The sequence below is a fragment of the Hyperolius riggenbachi genome, chromosome 11 (genome assembly GCF_040937935.1).
Source record: "Hyperolius riggenbachi isolate aHypRig1 chromosome 11, aHypRig1.pri, whole genome shotgun sequence".
Taxonomy (NCBI): domain Eukaryota; kingdom Metazoa; phylum Chordata; class Amphibia; order Anura; family Hyperoliidae; genus Hyperolius; species Hyperolius riggenbachi.
This window is the reverse complement of record NC_090656.1, coordinates 48,990,074-49,013,695: the sequence shown is the minus strand read 5'-3', so window position 1 is coordinate 49,013,695 and position 23,622 is coordinate 48,990,074. Positions and strand designations below refer to the sequence as shown.

At 44.1% G+C, this 23,622-nt stretch overlaps 1 protein-coding gene across 3 annotated transcripts in view; it reads right to left on the bottom strand.

Moving 5' to 3' along the window:
• The window catches only part of SIPA1 (signal-induced proliferation-associated 1), a 215,503-nt gene extending 208,938 nt beyond the window's left edge, over positions 1-6,565 (bottom strand). For 2 of the 3 annotated variants that reach the window (XM_068260904.1, XM_068260906.1), the window contains exon 1: positions 6,496-6,565. The gene's annotated coding sequence lies outside the window, so the exon portion shown is untranslated. The remainder of the gene's footprint in view (positions 1-6,495) is intronic. The other variant, XM_068260905.1, reaches the window with a different exon arrangement.
• Positions 6,566-23,622: the final 17,057 nt, after the last annotated feature.

Sequence of the window (23,622 nt, the reverse complement as noted above, 5' to 3'; positions counted from 1 at the left end):
TACCAGAAGTAAAGGCCACTCACATGTGTAGTATGCATTCTCCAGTACCCAAGGTAAAGGCCACTCACGTGTCTATTATGTATTCTCCAGTACCCGAGGTAACGGCCACTCATGTGTATTAGGCATTCTCCAGTACCCGAGGTAAAGGCCACTCACATGTATTATGCATTCTCCAGTACCCAAGGTAAAGGCCACTCACATGTGTAGTATGCATTCTCCAGTAACCGAGGTAACGGCCACTCATGTGTATTAGGCATTCTCCAGTACCCAAGGTAAAGGCCACTCACATGTATTATGCATTCTCCAGTAACCGAGTTAAAGGCCACTCACATGTGTAGTATGCATTCTCCAGTAACCCGAGGTAAAGGCCCCTCACATGTGTATTAGGCATTCTCCAGTACCCAAGGTAAAGGCCACTCACATGTATTATGCATTCTCCAGTAACCCGAGGTAAAGGCCCCTCACATGTGTATTAGGCATTCTCCAGTAACCCGAGGTAAAGGCCCCTCACATGTGTATTAGGCATTCTCCAGTACCCAAGGTAAAGGCCACTCACATGTATTATGCATTCTCCAGTAACCCGAGGTAAAGGCCCCTCACATGTGTATTAGGCATTCTCCAGTAACCCGAGGTAAAGGCCACTCACATGTGTAGTATGCATTCTCCAGTAACCCGAGGTAAAGGCCCCTCACATGTGTATTAGGCATTCTCCAGTAACTGAGTGTGTGATGTCTTGTTGCACAATGTATAGAGCAAAATGCAATACATTGCATGCAGTGCATTATGCTCTTCTCATCATGCACAAGACTTTATGCACCTAATTCTGCTTAACACAATTTTTTGCACACACCCCAATGTGGTCTACATTGCCTCAAAATCATCACTTGGATCTTCTCCAGGCAGTAGGCTCACTCACCACTAGAGGGAGCTGCCATGAATATTGGCAATGTATTGCACACATTGATCATGTCCTCGAGTCATTAATGAATGCCCTCTTGTGGTGAGTGGGAGCACCTGCTGGTGAAGTGTCAGTTCACAGGAATGGTTTGGAGTTAGCCTGGGGCGCACAGCTTGCAGTCATCATGCACCTGATCTTTCCTTCACAGTGTAGTGCAACTGCCATATATCTTATTGTGGTGATGAAAATAAACTGTTAGAATTTGTTTTAAATTTTCTGTGGAGAATAAAGTTGTGTGTGTATGGAAGATGTGTTAATTTCCTGTTAAAACAGGAAGTAGGTATTTTTACCAGAGACAGCAACCAAATGGAAAAAGTTGGAACCTTAGAACGCCATCATTTTATTTGTTACTTCATATTTTGTTATAAACCACACAACTGAGCACACCTCACTGGAACTGCCTGCTTCATTCATTTAAAGAAAGGTGTAAAAAGACAGTACAACTGAATGTATAGCACGCCTAACAAAAATGTATCAGAACATTTGTGTAGATTTTAGAGGTTTTCTAAGAAATTCTGTGTATGAAAGTGGTTTAAAAAAATAGCAGTACCACTGCATTATAAATGTATCAGGTGGTAAAGTGTGTACATAAAAGTTGAAATAAAGTTGTGTTATAACTGTATAATGCTGGTAATATATTCTAATCTAAAGATATGCCCACATGGGGCTGTATGAAAGCTACAAGAGGACTTGAACACTGGGTAGAGATAGTTATACTAAAATACAAGTAAAATATGTTTAATAGCGTATCTATCGGTATAACAGCCTGCCCATATCAGTATCCACCAACCCCAGTTAACCACTTCAGGATCACAGTGTTAAACCCCCCTAAAGACCAGGCCATTTTTCTATTAAAAGGCCACTGCAGCTTTAACGCCAAGCTGCAGGGCCCCACAACACAGCACACAAGTTATTTCCCCCCTCCTTTCCTCCACACCAACAGAGCTCTCTGTTGGTGGGGTCTGATCGCCCCCCTGTGTTTATTTTTTTTTTAATAAACATTTATGTTTGTTTGTTTTTTTTTATTGAAATTCCCTATTGTTTTTTTCCCCTCCCTCCCTCCCTGCAGCCAGCCAATCATGGCGAAAGGCTGTCATAGGCTTCAGCCTATGAGAGCCGATCGCTCTCTTGTGCCCCAGGGGGACAGCCGTGTCACACGGCTGTCCCCAGTACAGCGCTGCTGCAAATCACAGCACTGTACTAACTAAAAAGACTAACAGTCTCCCGAGTGGTGATCGACGATCAGAGACTGAAGGCAGGGCGGAGCTCCGCCTCCCAAGTAGGAGATGCCTGCGATCTCCTGCAATAGCAGACCCCAGGACTTGACGGCAATTGGCCTTTAGCGGTCCTGGGTCTGCCGCCGGCCACGCCCATTGGTGTGGGGCAGTCTTAGAGTAGTTAAAGGAAGCCTGAAGCAAGAGGCATATGGAGGCTGCCATATTTGTTTCCTTTTAAATAATTTGCAGAGCGGTCCTGTTTCAGTAATGTTTGAATCACAGACCTAAAACAACAAGCATGCAGCCAGGCCTAGATTTAACTCACAGGAGCATATAGGCACAGATATCCTGGCACCTTAGACTCCGCCCTCACTGAACCTACAAACCCCTGCCATACCTTACTGCAGGTTTATTGCCCCTCATAGGTAGCTATAGCCTCAATATTAAGTAGCTAGAGGTCCCCCCAAGAGTAACCTCAGTATTAGGTAGCTAGAGGAAGCTCAGTATTAAGTAGCTAGAGGAAACTCAGTATTAGGTAGCTAGAGGAAGCTCAGTATTAAGTAGCTAGAGGAAGCTCAGTATTAGGTAGCTAGAGGAAGCTCAGTATTAGGTAGCTAGAGGAAGCTCAGTATTAGGTAGCTAGAGGAAGCTCAGTATTAGGTAGCTAGAGGAAGCTCAGTATTAGGTAGCTACAGGAAGCTCAGTATTAAGTAGCTAGAGGAAGCTCAGTATTAAGTAGCTAGAGGAAGCTCAGTATTAGGTAGCTAGAGGAAGCTCAGTATTAAGTAGCTAGAGGAAGCTCAGTATTAAGTAGCTAGAGGAAGCTCAGTACTAGGTAGCTAGAGGAAGCTCAGTATTAAGTAGCTAGAGGAAGCGCTCAGTATTAGGTAGCTAGAGGAAGCTCAGTATTAAGTAGCTAGAGGAAGCCCAGTATTAAGTAGCTAGAGGAAGCCCAGTATTAGGTAGCAAGAGGAAGCTCAGAATTAGGTAGCTAGAGGAAGCTCAGTATTAGGTAGCTAGAGGAAGCTCAGGATTAGGTAGCTAGAGGAAGCTCAGTATTAGGTAGCTAGAGGAAGCTCAGTATTAGGTAGCTAGAGGAAGCTCAGTATTAGGTAGCTAGAGGAAGCTCAGTATTAGGTAGCTAGAGGAAGCTCAGTACTAGGTAGCTAGAGGAAGCTCAGTACTAGGTAGCTAGAGGAAGCTCAGTATTAGGTAGCTAGAGGAAGCTCAGTACTAGGTAGCTAGAGGAAGCTCAGTATTAGGTAGCTAGAGGAAGCTCAGTATTAGGTAGCTAGAGGAAGCTCAGTATTAGGTAGCTAGAGGAAGCTCAGTATTAGGTAGCTAGAGGAAGCTCAGTATTAGGTAGCAAGAGGAAGCTCAGTATTAGGTAGCAAGAGGAAGCTCAGTATTAGGTAGCTAGAGGAAGCTCAGTATTAGGTAGCTAGAGGAAGCTCAGAATTAGGTAGCTAGAGGAAGCTCAGAATTAGGTAGCAATGTGCCCCTGACTGAAGGGAGATCTCATCAGTGGAATGCCGAGAGCAGGGGGAGTAACCTCTCATTTACACTCTCGTCAGGATTCTGCATAGGAAAACGGAGAGGGAGGCGCTCAGGGAGGGGAGCGAGCCGCCTTTTCATCATCAGGTGCCTATAGGCACGTGCCTACAGTGTCTTATGGTAAATCCGGCCCTGCATGCAGCTAAATCTTGTTAGAAACCTCTGATCTGCATGCTTGTTCAGGGTCTATTTACGTATTTATCATGTATTTATACAGCATTGACATCTTCAGAAGTGCTGTACAGAGTGTATAGTTTTGTCACTAGATTGTCCCTCGAAGGGGCTCACAATCTAAACCCTAACATAGTTGTATGCATACTGTAGTCTAGGGACAATTTTAGTTGGAAACCAATTATCTGCATGTTTTTGGAATAGGGAGGAAACCCATGCAGACAGGGGCAGATAGATCCCTGGCTGTGGTTAGAACCAGGTTCAAGGTGAAATTGCTATCCACCACGCCATTGTGGAACCACACATTGTCTATGGCTAAAGTATTAGAGGCAGAGAATCAGCAGGACTAGCAGGCAACTGGTATTGTTCAACCACTTCAGTCTTCAGTGTATTTTCACTTTATGCATCCAAGCAATGTTCACATTTCAGCGCTCCTCCCATTCATTCGCCAATAACTTTATCACTACTTATCACAAAGAAATGATCTATATCTTGTTTTTTCCGCCACCAATTAGGCTTTCTTTAAGTAGTACATTTTGCTTAGAATTATTTTAATAAGAAAAGTAAGAATAAATGGAAAAAAATTCATTATTATAAAAAATTTAAAAAAAAAAAACCATTATTTCTCAGTTTTAGGCCATTATAGTTTTAAAATAATACATGCTACCATACTTAAAACCCACGCATTTTATTTGCCCATTTGGTCCTGTTATCACACCGTTTAAATTATGTCCCTATCACAATGTATGACACCAATATTTTATTTGGAAATAAAGGTGCATTTTTTCAGTTTTGCATCCATCAATATTTACAAGGCCATAATTTAGAAAATAACAGTAATATACCCTCTTTACATACATATTAAAAAGTTCAGTCCCTAAAGTAACTATGTACCGTATGTATTTTTTGTATTTTGTTACGGTCATTCTTTTTTTTTTTTATTCGGCAAAACATTTTGGGCGGTACCTTGGGGAGAGTGTGGGAGAGAAGTTAATTTAAATGTATTTGTGGGTCTGTTTATAAAAAATAAAATGTATGTAGGTGTAATTTTACTATTTGGCCACAAGATGTACTCAGTCACTCTTTTCCTTTGTGTCCTGTAAGTGTACTATTACGCTAACAGGAAGCAAAGCGTGGATGTGAAACTTTTTTTTTCTTTTTTTTGAAAGAATGACCGCGGCTTCTCATAGAAGTTGCATTCCCATTCATTGATCTCCGGGCCAACGGGCAGAGATGCATACCCCCGTGGGTATGCGCGCAGCGGCGATCGTGAAAGAGTACATATATCTATGCCCCTGAGGCTCAGATGAAGTTTTTAGGGGCGCAAATATACTGTACGCAGAACAGTAAGTGGTTAAAAAGAACCCAAGGCAGTGTGGCAAGGGTGCAGATGTGACACAGAGGCATGTTCCCTGCCTCATGACATGCCTCTGTGTCCCCTCCACGCTGCTCTAAGCCCCCCCCCCTACTGCGCTATAGCCCCCCGAAATTAGCAACAATGATTGTCGCTATTCAACAGGGTAAGGGAGGAAAGAGGTATTGCCTGGTCAAAACGCCCACTTGGGGTATTCTTGCAGGCTTTCCAGAGCTGCCATTGGGCAGCTGTCTCTCCCTGGCCATGCCCCCTGCAGATCCCCGGCCTCCCTGCACGCTGGGAGAGAATCTCTCTCTCCTTCCAGCGTCGTGACCCCAGAGGTCACAAAAGTGAAAGAAAGGAAATCAAGTCAATGGAGAGGCGGAGAGCAGCGGGGATGGCAGCTACCTGATCCATCCAGCCCCCCAGGTAGCCTAGTTTTTTTATTTTATAACCCCACCTCAGGCTCCCTTTAGGAAGTAAAGGAAGTAAATACGGCAGCCTCCATATCTCTCTTACTGCAGATTCCCTTTAAGGCTTGTGTACTTCTTGTGTAGTAATTTTACCTTGTTTACTGGGTTTGTAAAACTGACTTCCTTTGCAAATGTCAGATTCACCTTGTTTAGCATGAATAGCAGTCTGTGAACTGTCCAAATGTCTATTCCTGTCCCATCATCGCCCATGTAAATTAGTCAGAAAAGAATGGGAAGGGGCACCAGCTAATTATTCAAGGTTAAAACAGAGTAGGTCACCTGACCTTGCACACCCCCCTCTCTTGTAAGAGGTTAACTCTTTGTGGCTAACACTGCAACACCACAGCTCTGCAGAGTCTAATCATCTGTTTCTGTCAAATTCTACTCTGCTGTTTGTGGAATAAAGCATTTACCCATCCCATACCCACCCCAGTGTGCTTATGAACAAAAACAATTAGTAAAATCAAGGGCTGTGAAGTCAGAGTCGGAGCAATTTTTTCGGTACCTGCAGTCGGAGTCAGTGGTTTCATAAACTGAGGAGTCGGAGTTGGATGATTTTTGTACAGACTCCATATCCCTGGTTAAATCCCGGACTGGGTGAAGAAAGGAACATATGGGTTTTATAAATACATCAGGGAGTGTGAAAAAGACTAAATACTTTATTACTGTACACTGTACAGGAAGGAACTACAGAGCTGTAGTGCTGCAGTGGAAGGAGGTGGGCTGGTCAGGTGATCGGTTTTGTGCTGGTAGGGAACTCCCACTTACCAGGAAGGAAGAAATATTGGTTGTCTCCAGGAAGGCAGCACCATTAGTTGCCATATTTGTAGATGCAAAGGTGTGGAAGGAAGCAGACAGAAGTACCTTAATTACAGGTCAACAGAGCAAAGGCTCGCTCCCAACTACTAACCCCGCCAAAAGAAAGATTCCATAATCTTACGTGACTCCAGCCTGCTTCTCCTTTATAATCTTGGCAAGGCCTAGTTCACACTACCAAATGCAATCACTTTGCGAATGCAAAGTGATTTTCAGAGCGATTTTTAAAGGAATGTGAGTTTTTGCACATTGCTTTAAAGAGACACTGAAGCGAAAAAAAATGATGATATTATGATTTGTATGTGTAGCACAGCTAAGAAATAAAACATTAAGATCAGATACATCAGTGTAATTGTTTCCAGTACTGGAAAAATTGAGAAACTCCAGTTGTTATCTCTATGCAAACAAGCCATTAAGCTCTCCGACTAACTAGTCGTGGAGAGGGTTGTTATCTGACTTTTATTATCTCAACTGTTCCTGGACTATTTACTTCACAGACTGCTCTGAAAGACTCATTTTGAATGCTGAGTGTTGTGTAATCTGCACATATTATAGAATGATGCAATGTTAGAAAAAACACTATATACCTGAAAATAAAAGTATGAGAATATTTTCTTTGCTGCTAATCTTCTAGTAATTATTCATAGTACACAACCAATTCACTATATCATATTTTTTTTCGCTTCAGTGTCTCTTTAAGGAAAAAAAAAATCGCTCTAAAAAAAAAAATGGTACAGGCAGCACCACTTCGATTTTTTTTAAATCAAAACGTGCAGTAGGAACACCCTCATAGTTTCCCACTGTTGTAGCACTGTGCCCATCAGCAAGCTGAGCACAATCGCTTACAGTGTGAACCAACCCTTTAGGGCCAATTCACACTAAAAGTGCTTTTCTGAGCGTTTTGTGATTGATTGGCGTGTTTTGAAGTCGCTCGTATTCACTTTCATTAAAATTGTGGAAAAATTGCCACGATTTTGCAATCACATATGCGAAAATTGCATCGATTTTTTTTCTCGATTTTTACCGCAATTTTATTGAAAGTGAATGGGAGCAATTTTAAAAACCGCTAATCAATCGCAAAATGCTCAGAAAAGCGCTTCTAGTGTGAATGGGCCCTTAGAGTATGTTTACCAGAATACCAGTCATATGTGAGAACCGAATACAAAAGGGCTGAATAATAAATACCATAATTTCTGCACAAATAATGGAGATTTTCACATCACTCACATTCTGGAAGAAGAGTGGGCCAAAGCAAGTTGGGTCAGCAGCACAGTAAGGTAACTTTTTTTTTGGGGGGGGGGGGGGGGGAGGGGGGTGCAGGATCAGGGGGGTCTATATTCCCATCTTACATTTTGCCCAAGGCCCCAGCCTAGAACCAGACAGCATTTCTGTATTACCTATTACTGCTAAATTGAGTGACTATGCTTTGGATAGATACTTAGGGAACCTGAAGTGAGCAGGATATAGAGGCTGACATATTTATTTAATTTTAAACAATACCAGTTGCCTGGCAGCCCTGCTGATCCTTTGCCTTTATTACATTTAGCCATAGACCCTTAACAAGCATGCAGATCAGATTTGTTTTGACAAAAATCTGACTAGATTAGCTGCATGCTTGTTTTAGGTGTCACACGCCACTGATGTCATAATGATCAGTAGGACTGCCAGGCAAGTGGTAATGCTTAAATATGGCAGCCTCCATGTACCTTTCGCTGCAATTTCCCTTTAAGGCCACACCCACACCAGTCTGAACTCGGCTATGGCAATTACGAGCACCGTGGCTGAGAAACGGTCGGTCAGACGAGGGTGGGTACAGTGGACGCACGACTAAAGATCTGGTATGTCGGATCTTTAGCGGTACCAGAGTTCGTTGTCCCTCAGGCCCTCAACATATAGCAACATATGCGTTGTCAGCCAGAGGCAAACACGTCAACATCTATTGGAGACCACTAGGCCTTATTCACATTGCGTTTGGCTCGCGATTTTCTGCGCGTTCGCTTGTTTTTGTGGGCGTTTTTGTCAGCACTTTTGCAGAGTGTGTCTTTTGATCTGGAAAAAATACAATGTATTTTTTTTTTTTTAAAAAAGCACTCACGCAATCTCTTGCCAAAGCGATTTTGTGAGCGTCTTGCATGCATTTTTCCTATACATTCCATTAAGGCAAATCGTCTGAAAAAAATGGTACAGGCAGCGCCTTTCAAAGTGGATCGCAAACGAACCGCTCTAATATGAACTCTCTCATAGAGAATCATTGCACAAGCGCTTACAGGGCGATTTTGAAAATCGCCCAGGCTTAAAATTCATAAAAACGCATATAAAGTGAACCAGGCCTTACACTCACTTTATTAGAGCAGTGGTAGATTTGTGATTTTAATTCTGTTTTTTTAAAGCCCTAGTAATTATATAATTTTTTTTATTGCACTAACCTATCTATTTAAAGGGACTCCGAGCAGTGCAGAAACTATGGAAAGATGCATATCATTTTAAAGCTCTCTTTCTCCTCTTTCCGATGATATATAAACCGCTGCCCTACGCCTTTTAGTTTTCGCTATTTTCGCGATTGAAATTGCCGTGGCCGCGATTTCAATCGCGAAAATAAAGAAAATTAAAAGGCGTAGGGCAACGATTTAGGTGTCGCCAGAAAGAGGAGAAAGAGAGCTTTAAAATGATATCCATCTTTCCATAGTTACATTGTATTACACAGGCCGACTTTTTCTGCTGAATGGAGCTGCTGACACTGGGGAAAGTGTCGTCCTGTGTAATACAAGTAACTATGGAAAGATGGATATCATTTTAAAGCTCTCTTTCTCCTCTTTCTGGCGACACCTAAATCGCCGCTCTACGCCTTTTAGTTTTCTTTATTTTTGCGATTGAAATCGCGGCCGCAGCAATTTCAATCGCGAAAATAGCGAAAACTAAAAGGCGTAGGGCAGCGGTTTATATATCATTGTAAAGAGGAGAAAGAGAGCTTTAAAATGATATGCATCTTTCCATAGTTTCTGCACTGCTCGGAGTCCCTTTAATACATGGAGACCCCGGGCCCACTAGGGCTGTTTCAGCAGCAATTTCTGCTGTTGAGGAATCGCCGGGGCTTGCAACAGCACTGACTAATGCCAGCCTAGGCCGGTGGTTCCACAGGAGTGACTGCGATTTGTCAAAATCGCAATCATGGTGCCTGGCGCATTCTCGAAGCGATATCATTCAGGGAATTCAGGGTCAAAATCGCAATCACGGTGCCTGGCGCATTGTTGGAGCGATATATGCTGTATATATATCTCATTCAGGGAATGCAAGAGTCAAATCGAAATTCCCAGAAAATCGCTCCAGAAAGCGCTGGCTATTAGGTTCAAAAAGTGCTATAAAAAATGCTGGCATCTCTAGTAGGCCCAGCCCTAAAAGTACCTTTCTGGCTTCTCCTTCAAGCAACTTCTTGACAGAGTAGAAGGACTTCCTTTTCCAGAACAGAGCAGATCACCTGACCTGTCCACTTCCTCCCACTGCGCTCCTAGTGGCCAGCACTGGAACTATAGTTCCTCCCTGCTTGGTGAGCAATAAGCTTTTCATATCTTCCGCTGTTTGTTTATAACAGCAATTAACAGTCAACACCCTGCACTGCCTGCAATAAGAAACTTTCTCACTTTATTTATTCTACAAACTCTGCTAGCAGGTTATAAAAAATAAATAATGCAAACATTGTTTATGTTGCAAAACATTAAAAATAAACACTCGCCTGACGAAGGGCTTAAAGAGGAACTTACAGAGCAGAATATATTATAATGAATATAATTGCTTATTGTTTGCAATATTCATTTATAGATTATTTAGTCAGTGTTTGCCCATTGTAAAATCTTTCCTCAACCTGATTTATATTCTGAAATGTATCGCTGGTGGAATTTTAGTTTTACTGAGCGTTCTAAGCACAGAGGGGGATACTGCTTGCTTTCTTGGCACCTGGAAAGAACAAACTGTCAGGACCATGGTCATGACATCACACTATGGGAGGGGTTTCATCATAACATCAGTCACAGACCTCTCTGATGATATATTCGAGAAAATGTAAAGCTTCCTCGTGGGAAAAGGGGTATCAGCTACTGATTAGGCTGAAGTTCAATCCTGGGTTAAAGTTCCTCTCCAAAGCAAACCTTTGACTTTACAAAACAAAAAATATATATACTTTAGTAGAGGGAAACTTCTGGATCCTCCAGAAGCTTCTCTGATCCCTCTTGAGCCCACCGCTGGTTGCCAGGACCCTCTTCTTTGCTCAAGTGCAACTGACAAACTGTGTAGCCACTCATGCATGGTTTTTTCTGCTGTGCACAAGCAACTCTGTGCTACTGCAGAGGTACGGGTTGTCACGCGCGTACGTTAAAAAAGGGCGCCGGGAAAAAGGGCGCACAGTTTTAAACGATAAGCATGAATAACGTTTAAAAAAAATTTGTGCTATATTTCGTTTAAAAATAATGTTTTAGTTGTATTTAAGTTATAAATCATTAAATAATGTGTATGAAATCGGCAATTGTAAAAACGTTATTCTTCTCTGTTTAAAAAGTGAAATTTATAATAACGTTTTATAAAACATTAATAAGAATGTTACTAAAGCTATACCTAACCCTACTCTCACACAGAACCCTCCCTGTACCTATCCCAAACCCCTAGACCCCCCTGGTGGTGCCTTAACCTAAGACCTCCCTGGTGGTGCCTTAACCTAAGACCCCCCTGGTGGTGCCTTAACCTAAGACCCCCCTGGTGGTGCCTTAACCTAAGACCTCCCTGGTGGTGCCTTAACCTAAGACCCCCCTGGTGGTGCCTAAACCTAAGACCCCCCTGGTGGTGCCTTAACCTAAGACCCCCCTGGTGGTGCCTAAACCTAAGACCCCCCTGGTGGTGCCTTAACCTAAGATCCCCCTGGTGGTGCCTTAACCTAAGACCTCCCTGGTGGTGCCTTAACCTAAGACCCCCCTGGTGGTGCCTAAACCTAAGACCCCCCTGGTGGTGCCTAAACCTAAGACCCCCCTGGTGGTGCCTAAACCTAAGACCCCCCTGGTGGTGCCTAAACCTAAGACCCCCCTGGTGGTGCCTTAACCTAAGACCCCCCTGGTGGTGCCTTAACCTAAGACCCCCCTGGTGGTGCCTTAACCTAAGACCCCTCTGGTGGTGCCTAAACCTAAGACCCTCCTGGTGGTGCCTAAACCTAAGACCACCTGTGATAAGCATTAATAAAGTTTTAAAAAATATTGTGCGGTTTTTCGTTTAAAAATAATGTTTTAAAAAAGAAAAAATTTTCGTTTAAAAATGTTTTAAAAAATATTGTACTGTTTTTCGTTTAAAAATAATGTGTAAAAAATTATAAATCATTAAATAATGTGTAATCATGAGAAGCAGTTATAAAACATTAAAAGTCTCCGGGCGCCGCTTTTAAAACGTTATTTTTCTCCGGCGCCCTTTTTTCCTGTTGGGCGCCCATTAAACGATATTTATTATGGGAGTGAATGGCGGCGCCCTTTTTGTCCCCTTGCCTCATGCGCCCAAATTTCCTGCTTCCTGTCACGCACCTGTGTAGTGCAGCCAGGCTCATTCACTAACAAGAGTCCAGCCACACAAACCTATTCGACAAGCTCTTGTCAATAAATTTAGAGGAACCCTGAGATAGACAGGTGTATGTACAGTGCCTAGCACACAAATAACTATGCTGTGTTCCTTTTTTTTCTTTCTCTGCCTGAAAGAGTTAAATATCAGGTATGTAAGTGGCTGACTCAGTCCTGACTCAGACAGGAAGTGACTACAGTGTAACCCTCACTGATAAGAAATTCCAACTATAAAACACTTTCCTAGCAGAAAATGGCATCTGAGAGCAGGAAAGAGATAAAAAAGGGGATTTTTTATCAGTGAGGGTCACACTGTAGTCACTTCTTGTCTCAGTCAGGACTGGAACTTCTTTGTTTGCACCGCTCTCTCGCCCTCCACTTGACATCATGCCCCCCACATAGCAATACAACGCATCGTCAGCTATACAGCTGATACACGTCTGTACAGATGATACCAGGTATCGGGTTCTGATCCCCAATGAGCAAACTCAGTCGTTTGGTGTGTATGCGGTCTTTAGCCGCAGTAGTGTCTGAATCACACACCTGAAACAAGCATGCAGCTAATCCACTCAGACTTCAGTCAGAAACATCTGCCCTGCATGTTTGTTTGGGATCTAGGGCTAAGAGTGTTGGAGGCTGAGGATCAGCTGGACAGCCAGGCAATATGCATTGTTTAAAAGGAAATAAATATGTCACCCTCCATATTCCTCTCACTTCAGGTCCCCTTTAAAGAAAACCTGTAACAGAAAAAGTGCCCCTCGGGGGGTACTTACCTCGCGAGGGGGAAGCCTCTGGATCCTATTAAGGCTTTCCCCAACCTCCTCCATCCCACGGAGGTCTTGCTGGGCCCCTCCGAATGGCAGCCATGTAAATATTTACCTTTCCGGCTCCAGCGCATGCGCAATAGCATCTCTCGGCTCGGGATCAGGCGGAAATATCTGATCCCCGATGGGTTCGCTCTACTGCGCAGGCACAAGTCGATCGGGGAGCCCCTACTGCGCCTGTGCTGGAGCCGGGGAAGGTAAATATTGCAGGTGCTACTGCTCCTGCACCACAGCTTGGCAAACTGTAGGCTGCGGCTTCGGAGGGGCCTAACAAGACCACCGTGGGACGGAGGACGATGTCGGAGGGACGACCGGATCGGTTGGATCCAGAGGCTTTCCTCTCCCGAGGTAAGTTACCCCCCAGGGGGACTTTTGTGGTTATAGAGCCTCTTTAATAATGGTCTTCTCCACACACTACAGGGTGGTGCCCTGGCTGCTCGGCACCCCTCTGTCTGAGACCTAGGGCTCATTCAGATACACACTAAGGCCCAGTGCACACCGAGCGGTTTTTGGAGCAATACGCCAGCCGCATCCGCCTCTAAAAACGCTTGTCTAATGTATTGCAATGGGATGGTGCACACCGGCAGTTTGCGGTTTTTGCCAAGCCGCAAACGCGCCTCCTGCTGCGCGTTTGCGGTTTTCGGAAAGCGTTTCGTCCTCAATGTAAAGTATAGGAAAAACGCAAACCGCTCTGAAAAACGCTACTTCAGAGCGGTTTGCCAGGCATTTTTGTTACAGTAGCTGTTCAGTAACAGCTTTTACTGTAACAATATGTGTAATCTGCTACACAAAAACGCACGCAAAACCGCTAGGTATGTTTAGAAAACCTCTCTAAACATACCTAGAATCGCTCTGAAATCAGCTCCCAAAACCGCTAGCATATTGCGGATCTGCTAGCAGTTTTGGTGTGCACTGGGAGGCCTGAAACACACCAGAGGAGTTTTTCTGAGCGTTTTGAGTTTTTAAATCTGCTGCTAAGGTTATCCTATGTGTCTGTGCACACTGGAGCAATGAGGTTTTGTAAAAAAAAACCATAGCATTACATTGGGAAGAGGTTCTGAAACCTCTAAAAGCTCTTCCCAATGTAATGCTATGGGTTTTTTTTACAAAACCTCATTGCTCCAGTGTGCACAGACACATAGGATAACATTAGCAGCAGATTTAAAAACTCAAAACGCTCAGAAAAACTCCTCTGGTGTGTTTCAGGCCTAAAAGCACTTTTCTGAGCGCTTTTTGGCCTCCAGAGCTTTCTGAGAGCTTTTTAAAAATGCTTCCATTGACTTACATTAAAATCTCTGTGAAATCATGCAATTTTACCGCAATTGTGATTTTACCGCGATTTTAATGTAAAACGCTCTCAGAAAGCTCTGGAGGCCAAGCAACGCTCAGAAAAGCGCTTATAGTGTGTTTGAGCCCTCAGAAAGGATTTCAGACAGATAATCAATATTTACTGTCAGAATTTTTTTTTTCCACAGCGGGTCAGAATTGGCAGCCTCCATGTATCTGTCATCCAATATAATACAATATGTAAACATTTTAAATTTGTGTTTTTTTGATTTACCGAAACTCCTTTAGTTGTCAAAAAAAACTGCTTTGAAGAGGCATTTCGTGTGAGGAAAGCTAGTGTGAGAGCAGCAATGGTAAAATGAAGTTATCAATCTCCCCTCACCCATTAACATGACAAGATGAAACAAAGAAAACCTATTGAGTAGTCCGGTGCATCTCCTCTGAGGATATAAGACAAAGGGCAGCAGAAGCTGAGGATCTGTCCTAGCCCATGATTGGAAACTATGATTAATAGAGTATTACACACTGTGGTCGTTCTTCTCTTACAAGGTGACACACACGTAATTGGGCTTTTCTGTCTGCCTGATGAGAAGGTTATATGACCAGGAGAAGGATGCACCACCATCTGTGCCTCATACTGACAGGGGTCTGGGCTTATCTCCACTGACCTATATTCTGCTGCCATTAACAAACAACTGCTATGACATGCTGCAGCATCAGGGCTACACAAGTCAGGCTGCAATAAATACATAAATCCATTTTCATTCTAATTTGCAGCCAATTACGATTGTCTAATTGCCAAGAAATTTTAATCACAACCAGGGGAAAGGTGCTGTCTTCTTTGGAGTACAGACTGGCCGCGAACTCCAATTTTCCTGTAAGAGTAATTAACTACAGAGAGGAGGCTACATCGGAAACGGCAATTCACACTACTGTATTTTGCTCTTGATGTAATGCTGGATCCACACGGTGCGTTCGCGCACTCGATTTCCCGCTCGATTCCCGTCGATTTGTTTATTTCCAACATGTCCGATTTGGATTTCGATGGATCGTTAGGTCGATTTGGCATACTTTGCATGCGAATCGACCTAACGATCCATCGAAATCCAAATCGGACATGTTGGAAATAAACGAATTGACGGGAATCGACGGGAATCGAGCGGGAAATCGAGTGGGCGAACGCACCGTTTGGATCCAGCATGACACTCGCCTCCCCGGCGTTATGATTATTGCAATTTTTTCCACAAGCTTTTACACCCTAAAAACAAGAAAAAAAAAACACACACACACACCAGAGAGAGATCTGCAGCAGCTCCTGCATATACAGTGGGATGCGAAAGTTTGAGCAACCCAACCTTGTTAATTGTCATGATTTTCCTGTATAAATTGTTGGCTGTTTCAATAAAAAATGTCAGTTAAATATGTCACAAAGGAGACACACACAGTGATATTTGAGAAGTGAAATGAAGTTTATTGGATTTTCAGGAAGTGTACAATAATTAGGCAGGTGCATACATTTGGGCACCAGAAAAAAGAAATTAAATCAACATTTAGTAGATCCTCCTTTTGCAGAAATTACATCCTCTAACTCTTCTTGTAGGTTACAAGGAATGTCTGGATTCTGGTTGAGGGTATTTTGGACCATTCCTCTTTACAAAACATCTGTAGTTCATTCAGGTTTGATAGCTTCCGAGCATGGACAGCTCTCTTTAACTCACACCACAGATCTTCAATTATATCCAGGTCTGGGGACTGAGATGACCATTACAGAACGTTGTACTTGTTCCTCTTCATGAATGCCTCAATGAATTTTGAGCAGTGTTTAGGGTCGTTGTCTTGTTGAAAGATCCAGCCCCGGCGCAACTTCAGCTTTGTCACCGATTCTTGGACATTGGTCTCCAGAATCTGCGGATACTGAGAGGAATCCACACGTCCCTCAACTTTAACAAGATTACCAGTCCCTGCACTGTCCACACAGCCCCACAGCATGATGGAACCACCAACAAATTTTACTGTAGGTAGCAGGTGTTTTTCTTGGAATGCTGTGTTCTTTTTCCTCCATGCATAATGTACCTTTTTATGCCCAAATAACTAGATTTTCGTGTCATCAGTCCACAGCACCTGATTCCAAAATGAAGCTGGCTTGTCCAAATGTGCTTTAGCGGCTCTGTTTGTGCTGTGGGCGGAGAAAAGGCTTCCTCTGCATCACTCTCGCATACAGCATCTCCTTGCTGAAAGTGTGCCGAATGGTTGAACGATGCAGTGACTCCATCTGCAGCAAGATGATGTTGTAGGTATTTGGTGCTAGTCTGTGGGTTGACTCTGACTGTTCTCACCATTCATCGCTTCTGTCTATCCGAGATTTGTTTTGGTCTGCCACTTTGAGCCTTAAAGAACAAGCGACACCCATGCTAACCTAGAAATAAAAAACACATATATAAGTAGATAAATACTACTTCTACTTACATAACAGATGTATTGTGCTATCCACGTTATGATTCCTGTGAATTTTACAAAGGAAAAGCAGAAATTCCTATTCTAGGCAGTGGCCATCTTGCCAAGCTAATGCTGACATCATATCCTCCCTGACTCTTGCTCATTGTGTATTCATTAGCTGTTCTCCTCCCAGAGTCTTTTTTATTTATTTACACATCCAATCACTAAGTCACCTCAGCCTTGCTTGTAAACACAAGTGATCAGCTAGGAAGGGAAATAAATGGAAGAGGAGGAATATATTATAGATAAAAAGAACTCCCAGCATTCAAAAGAACTCCCAGCATTCAGCTTTTTGGCAGTGTTTGGCACTAGGGCCAGTGCTCCTATAGTATGTGATAACTACAAACCATAACATCAGAAAAAGTTTTGAATGCAGGATTAGCATCTTTATCACCTAATTCACTCAGACCAGTTGCTTTTGAAATTTGATTTTTATGGTGACAATACCGCTTTAACTTGAACTGAGCCAGTGGTCTTCCGATTCCTCAGTATGTTCCTAATTGTGGAAACAGACAGTTGAAATCTCTGAGACAGCTTTCGGTATCCTTCCCCTAAACCATGATGGTGAACAATCTTTGTCTTCAGGTCATTTGAGAGTTATTTTGAGACCCTCATGTTGCTACTCTTCAGATGAAATTGAAAGAGAAGGAAAACTTGCAATTGACCCCTTTAAATGCTCTTACCAAGCCAATTTGAGTTCCAATAATTAGTTCTAAAGGTTTTGAAATCAATAAAACAGCAGTGCCTAATGTTGCCTAATTTTATTTAAACAATTATTGCACACTTTCTGTAACTCCAATAAACTTCATTTCAATTCTCAAATATCACTGTGTGTGTGTGACTCCTATATGATATATTTAACTGACATTTTTTATCGTAACAACCAACGATACCTACCTGACTCCTAACCCATACCCTCCCCCCCCCCCCCCACACACACAAACACCCTAACTGACGCCTAACCCTAAACCTCCCCCCCGCACCAACTTCCTACCTGACTCCTAACCCATACCCTCCCCCCTCCACACACACACACAAACACCCTAACTGACGCCTAACCCTTAACCTCCTCCCCCCGCCGCACCAACTTCCTACCTGACGCCTAACCCATATCCCCCCACATACACACACACAAACACCCTTACTCACGCCTAACCCTAAACCTCCTCCCACCGCACCAACTTCCTACCTGACACCCAACCCATACCGCCCACATACCCCCCCCCCCCCCCCCACACACACACACATACACCCAAACTGATGCCTAACCCTAAACCATCTCCTCCCCGCACCAACTTCCTACCTGACACCCAACCCATACCCCCCCCCCACATATACACACACACACCCCCTAACTGACGCCTAACCCTAAACCTCCTATCCCCGCCGCACCAACTTCCTACCTGACACGTAACTCATACCCCCCCCACACACACAAACACCCTAACTGACGCATGACCCTACACCCCCCCGCCGCACCAACATCCTACCTGACACGTAACCCATACCCCCCCCCCCACACACACACACACACAAACACCCTAACTGACGCATAACCCTAAACCTGCTCCCCCCGCTGCACCAACTTCCTACCTGACATCTTACCCATACCCCCCCCACATACACACACACACACCCTAACTAACGCCTAACCCTAAACCTCCTCCCCCCCGCCGCACCAACTTCCTACCTGATACGTAACCCATACCCCCCCTCCCCCCCCCCCCCCCCACACACACACACACACCCTAACTGATGCTTAACCCTAAACCTCCTCTCCCCGCTGCACCAACTTCCTACCTGACTCCTAACCCATACTCCCCCACATACACACACACACACACACCCTAACTGACGCATAACCCTAAACCTGCTCCCCCCGCCGCCCCAACTTCCTACCTGACTCCTAACCCATACTCCCCCACATACACACGCACAAACACCCTAACTGACGCATAACCTTAAACCTCCCGCCCCCCCCCCCCCCCCCGCACCAACTTCCTACCCGACACCCAGCCCATACCCCCCCCCCCCCCACACACACCACACACACACAAACACCCTAACTGACGCCCAACCCTAAATTGCCACAAACCCTGATGCAATTAAAATGAAGTTGTTGCTCGCCTTTCAGTGCCAGTATGATCCCACTTTAGCCTTTTCGCAGCATCTCATCTCTAAGTCACCTTCTGGTGGCGTCATGTAATGAGAGACGTCACTAGAGTGAGTTATAGAGATAAGACACTGCAGTGAAGAGGATCCCGATGGTGCTGACAGGTGATATACAAGCATGCATGGCTCCCAAATATTCTGTAGCGGGGGGGGGGGGGGGGGGTACTTGGGGCTTTGAGCCCAGAGGCCTCCCAGCCTCTGCCTTGGCTCTTCCCTGAGTATCCAAATCTTCAGCAGTTGTTCTCTCCCCGTCTGGTATAATATAGTGTGGCTGCAACAGAATAGACTTCATAAGCAATTTTACAGTGAGAGAGGCCTTTGAATAAATGCATCCAGGTCTGTGGCTAAGTGGCATGCAGTTCCTTCTGCCTGGCCTAACATAGTGTAAATGTGGTACAATAAGCCCCACAGCAGACAGCAATGAACACTACATGCTTTACAACATAGATATTGGGAGGAGGTGCCCAAAATAATGAAAAACATTAAAATCGTGAGTGATAGGTTAGCCTACCTCTCTAGAAGAACTAGCTAGTTGTAAAATGGCTGAAAAAGATATTGATTGCACAATGACTACAAGTTTCGCAGGTTGACTCTGCTTCCTCAGGTCAGTAACACGTTTTGTCAGGTGGCATATTGTGCAATGAATATCTTTTCCAGTTGCGGTTGTAGGACTGACTCATTCTTCTAGTGAGGTAGCCTAACCTATCGCTTTCAATTTTATAATAATAATAATAACTCTCAATTTTAATATTTTAAAGAGGAACTCCAGTGAAATTGGGGGGGGGGGGGGGGGAAGAGGCAGCGGACACTAGAGGGAATAGGCATCGGTAGAGGATATGTGCAATATGCATATATTACCTTGTCCCGGGCCGCTCCTTCACTTCTTCAGTTAGTTTGCTGTAGTTCTGCAGCCAGCCAATCACCATGTGGTTTCAGTCCCCGCATGGTGATTGGCTGGCTGCAGGACTACAGCAAACAAACTAGGAAGTGATGGAGCGGAGGGAAGGAGCGATCGCCAGCTGGGACAAGGTAATGTATGCATATTGCCCACATCCTCCCCCGATGCCTATTCCCTCCAGTGTCCCGCTGCCTCTCTCCCCCCAACCCCCGCTGCCTATACTAGCCCCCCTGCATTTTTTAATGGTGCACTGTTCTGCAATAAATGTATCATAAAACGCTATTTACCGTTTTAATGTATTTACATTAAAACGGTAAATAGCGTTTTATGATACATTTATCGGCAGAACGGTGCGCCATTTTTCTCCCTGCGCCATTTTTAGATGGACGCGCTTTAACGGAATACCCAAATTCAAACAATAAGACTACATGTCATTGCCAGCGAAGGCCTACTAGATATGCCAAATCAGCACCAATCATTGCCAAACAACACCTTGTAATGTGCCAGCCAATGCCAGTCTTTTTAGCACTTTCAGTATGGATTTGCCATTTAGACTAAATATAAATATATTTCTGAATTCTGACAAGCTATTTTCAAATGTGGAAATGTAATATTTCCCCGTTATGGGAAATGATCTCAGGGGTTTTATAAGATGTCTTCTCAGCACAACAGTTTCATTTCCAGGCATATCAAGAGGAAGGGAGTGCAATTATTCATCTAAACAACAATGCCTAGCCCAAAAACAGACTGCAATCCATTGCAAATGAAGAATCAGAATGCAGATTCTAACCCAGTGGTCCTCAAACTAAGGCCCGCGGGCCGAATGTGGCCCCCTGAGGCTTTTTTACCGGCCCCCCACACAGAAAATGTATATCTTATTGATGCGGTAAGCTACATCTTTAAATATTGGTGGTCCACATATAGAATAGCAGTGCTGGCACCACCTATTCACATGGAAGCCAGAAAGCATTGCTGGTTTCCAATCAAATTCCACATCAGGTGACACTGCTGTCCAATTGGACTGCAGGTTGTCACCTGGGTATGCCTCACTGACTGTCTAGTCCACAAAGACTTCTACATCATCTTATGCATACTCCAGTCCCCCAGCAGTCTGAAGTATGTTGACCTGGCTCTTGACCCAAAATGTTTGGGGATCCCTGTTCTAACCAATGCCCATTCATGAGTGTTTATATGGCAGACTTTAAAGAGGGACATAATGAATAAAATTACTTTTTTTTACAATATTCATTTATAAATTATTTAGTCAGGTTTGCCCATTGAAAATCTTTTCTTACCCTAATTTACATTCAGAAATGTATCACAGTTGGGGACATCTATCAGGTGCATGTCTGCGGAATGTTTGCATACTTAGTGTTTCAAAATCCAGTACAAATAATACCTGGTCTCCCAGAATGCTCTGGGAGAAGAATTGCACATAGCTAAACAGCCTAGCCTAAGCATCACTGGGAGGGTCGGGTTTAATACCAATATCAAGACCGGATTTAGGCCATGGCCTAGGGCACCACAGGAGGAAGGGCACCAAAGCAGCAGGCTAAAGTGTTGCAGCATTTGCAAGCTTGCAAATACTGCAATGCAGGGAGATGAGGCGAGTGCCTGACCGCGGTGATGCCAGCCACCTGTGCAGCAGCCACCTTGCTCTCTGTGCACGTTTGCATTGTGGCCAGAGGCTATGGACTTGGGCAGCGTTGGAGACGGAAAGGAAGAGGAAGCTTCTGCACTGGAGACGAGCGGAGAAATGAGTGACACTGATGGCTGCTGCGGTGTGAAGGCGAGCTGGCTACCTATGCTGAAAGGATGGGGGGGAGGGATTAAGGGAGTCATCTGGCTACCTATACTGGAGGGAAAGGGGGGGAGTCATCTGGCTACTTATACTAGAGGGAAGGGGGAGGAGTCATCTGGCTACCTATACTGGAGGCAAAGGGGGAGGAGTCATCTGGCTACCTATACTGGGGGGGGGGGAGTCATCAGGCTACCTATACTGTAGGGGGCGGCTGGTGACCGTGGCCTAGGGTGGTAAAGAGTACAAATCCGGCCCTGATCATGTGGTTGTCTATAAGTTCTCTTTGCAGTAGAATTCTGTAGTGCAGACCTGTATTCACCTTAGTGACGGAAGTGTAAAGTTTTCAGACAGACAGACACGAGGAACCTCCTCCTTCAGCATGCGTATAAGTGACGGGCATATACAGAGGCCATATGACTGTTCACACTACCTTATGCTTTCATGATAGCACGGACATACCAAATGGATTATTTGTTCACTTCAAATTATATACGTACACTAGTTAATTAGCATTCAGATTCTGACGCTGCCTGTTGTCCTGAGCCCTTGTGCAGCTCTGTAATACAGCCTTACACTTTGTAAGAGACCACAGTTTCCTCTGTTTCTCACCGGCAACCCACCCCCCTCTTTTTGCCTGTGACAGTCACATCCTGAGAGTGCCAGGAAGCCAGAGACAATGAAGCAGAGACAGAAGCATAGAGAGAGAAAGGAGGGGAGCATAGAATAAGAAAGAGACAAACATCCTGTTAAAAGGCTTTACATACACCGAAATAGGCAGCTGCCTATGCTGCTTCTACCTGTCACTATTGCAAAATACTGTACTGCAGGGGCAAACACAGGACTTTCAAGGGGGAATTCCTGAAATGTCTCCCTCACCCACACACAATACAGTATAACCATATCTCCCAAGAGGGACACTTAAGCCACGCCCCTGCCACACCCCTGATCACGCCCTATCACACCCCTAGTCACGCATACCAAAAAGATTTCATAAGAAATATATGTTGTTTTATAATTCAAACCACACTGGTCCTTTCTACCCTGGTTAATTTTCCTTAATATTAACATTTTAAAATTAGTAACATATCAATTTAAAGGATGGGAATAAAATGTAGAGTCATTCAAACACATTTTCAGTAAAGGAATATATATATTTACATAGAAAGAGGGACAAAGTCCTGAAAGAGGGACAGATGAGGAGGAAAGAGGGACAGAGGGAAAGGGCTCCCAAAAGAGGGACTGTCCCTTCAAAAGAGGCACAGTTGGAAGCTATGTATAACATACCTCCCAACTTTTTCAGATCAGAAAGAGGGACACTTAAGCCACACCCCTGCTACACCTCTAACCACACCCTGACACACCCCTAGCCACACAATCTATAAAGTCACACAATTCTATTTCATAAGAAAAATATGTTGTTTTATAATTCAAACCGCACTGGTCCTTTCTATCCTGGTTCATTTCCATTCATATTAACAATTGAAAATAAGAGATATATCATTTTACAGGATAGTAATACACTTTAGAGTCATTTAAACATATTTTTTTCATTTGAAAAATACATATATTTAAATAAGTCTGTTCATGATTACTGAAAGAGGCGATTTTGTCGCTCCCGACGATCTCGCCGCTGTTTCCCTGCCGCAGCTTACTCGCTCTACCTTCTCTATAAAGGCAGAGCCCTGTGAGCAGGTCAGGAGCCGATTTCATTGCCTCCTGACCCTGTCAGAAGCCAATGAAAGTGGCAGAGTGGGTGGCCCAGGTTAATGACGTGCGGTGGTGATGGCGATTGCGGAGGGTATGTGCGGCGCTTCGTCGTTATTCAATGGTGTTCTGCCATTTCTGGTACCAGCGGTCTCTGGTCCTTAAGGGGGCAGAGACCGCTGGTACTTAAGTGGTTAAGCAGTGCAGTACAGAGGATGATGTTGTCATTCAACATTGTTAACTGTCCCTCAGAGGGGCTCACAATCTAATCCCTACCATAGCCATTTTTCTATGTATGTATGTGTGTAGTGT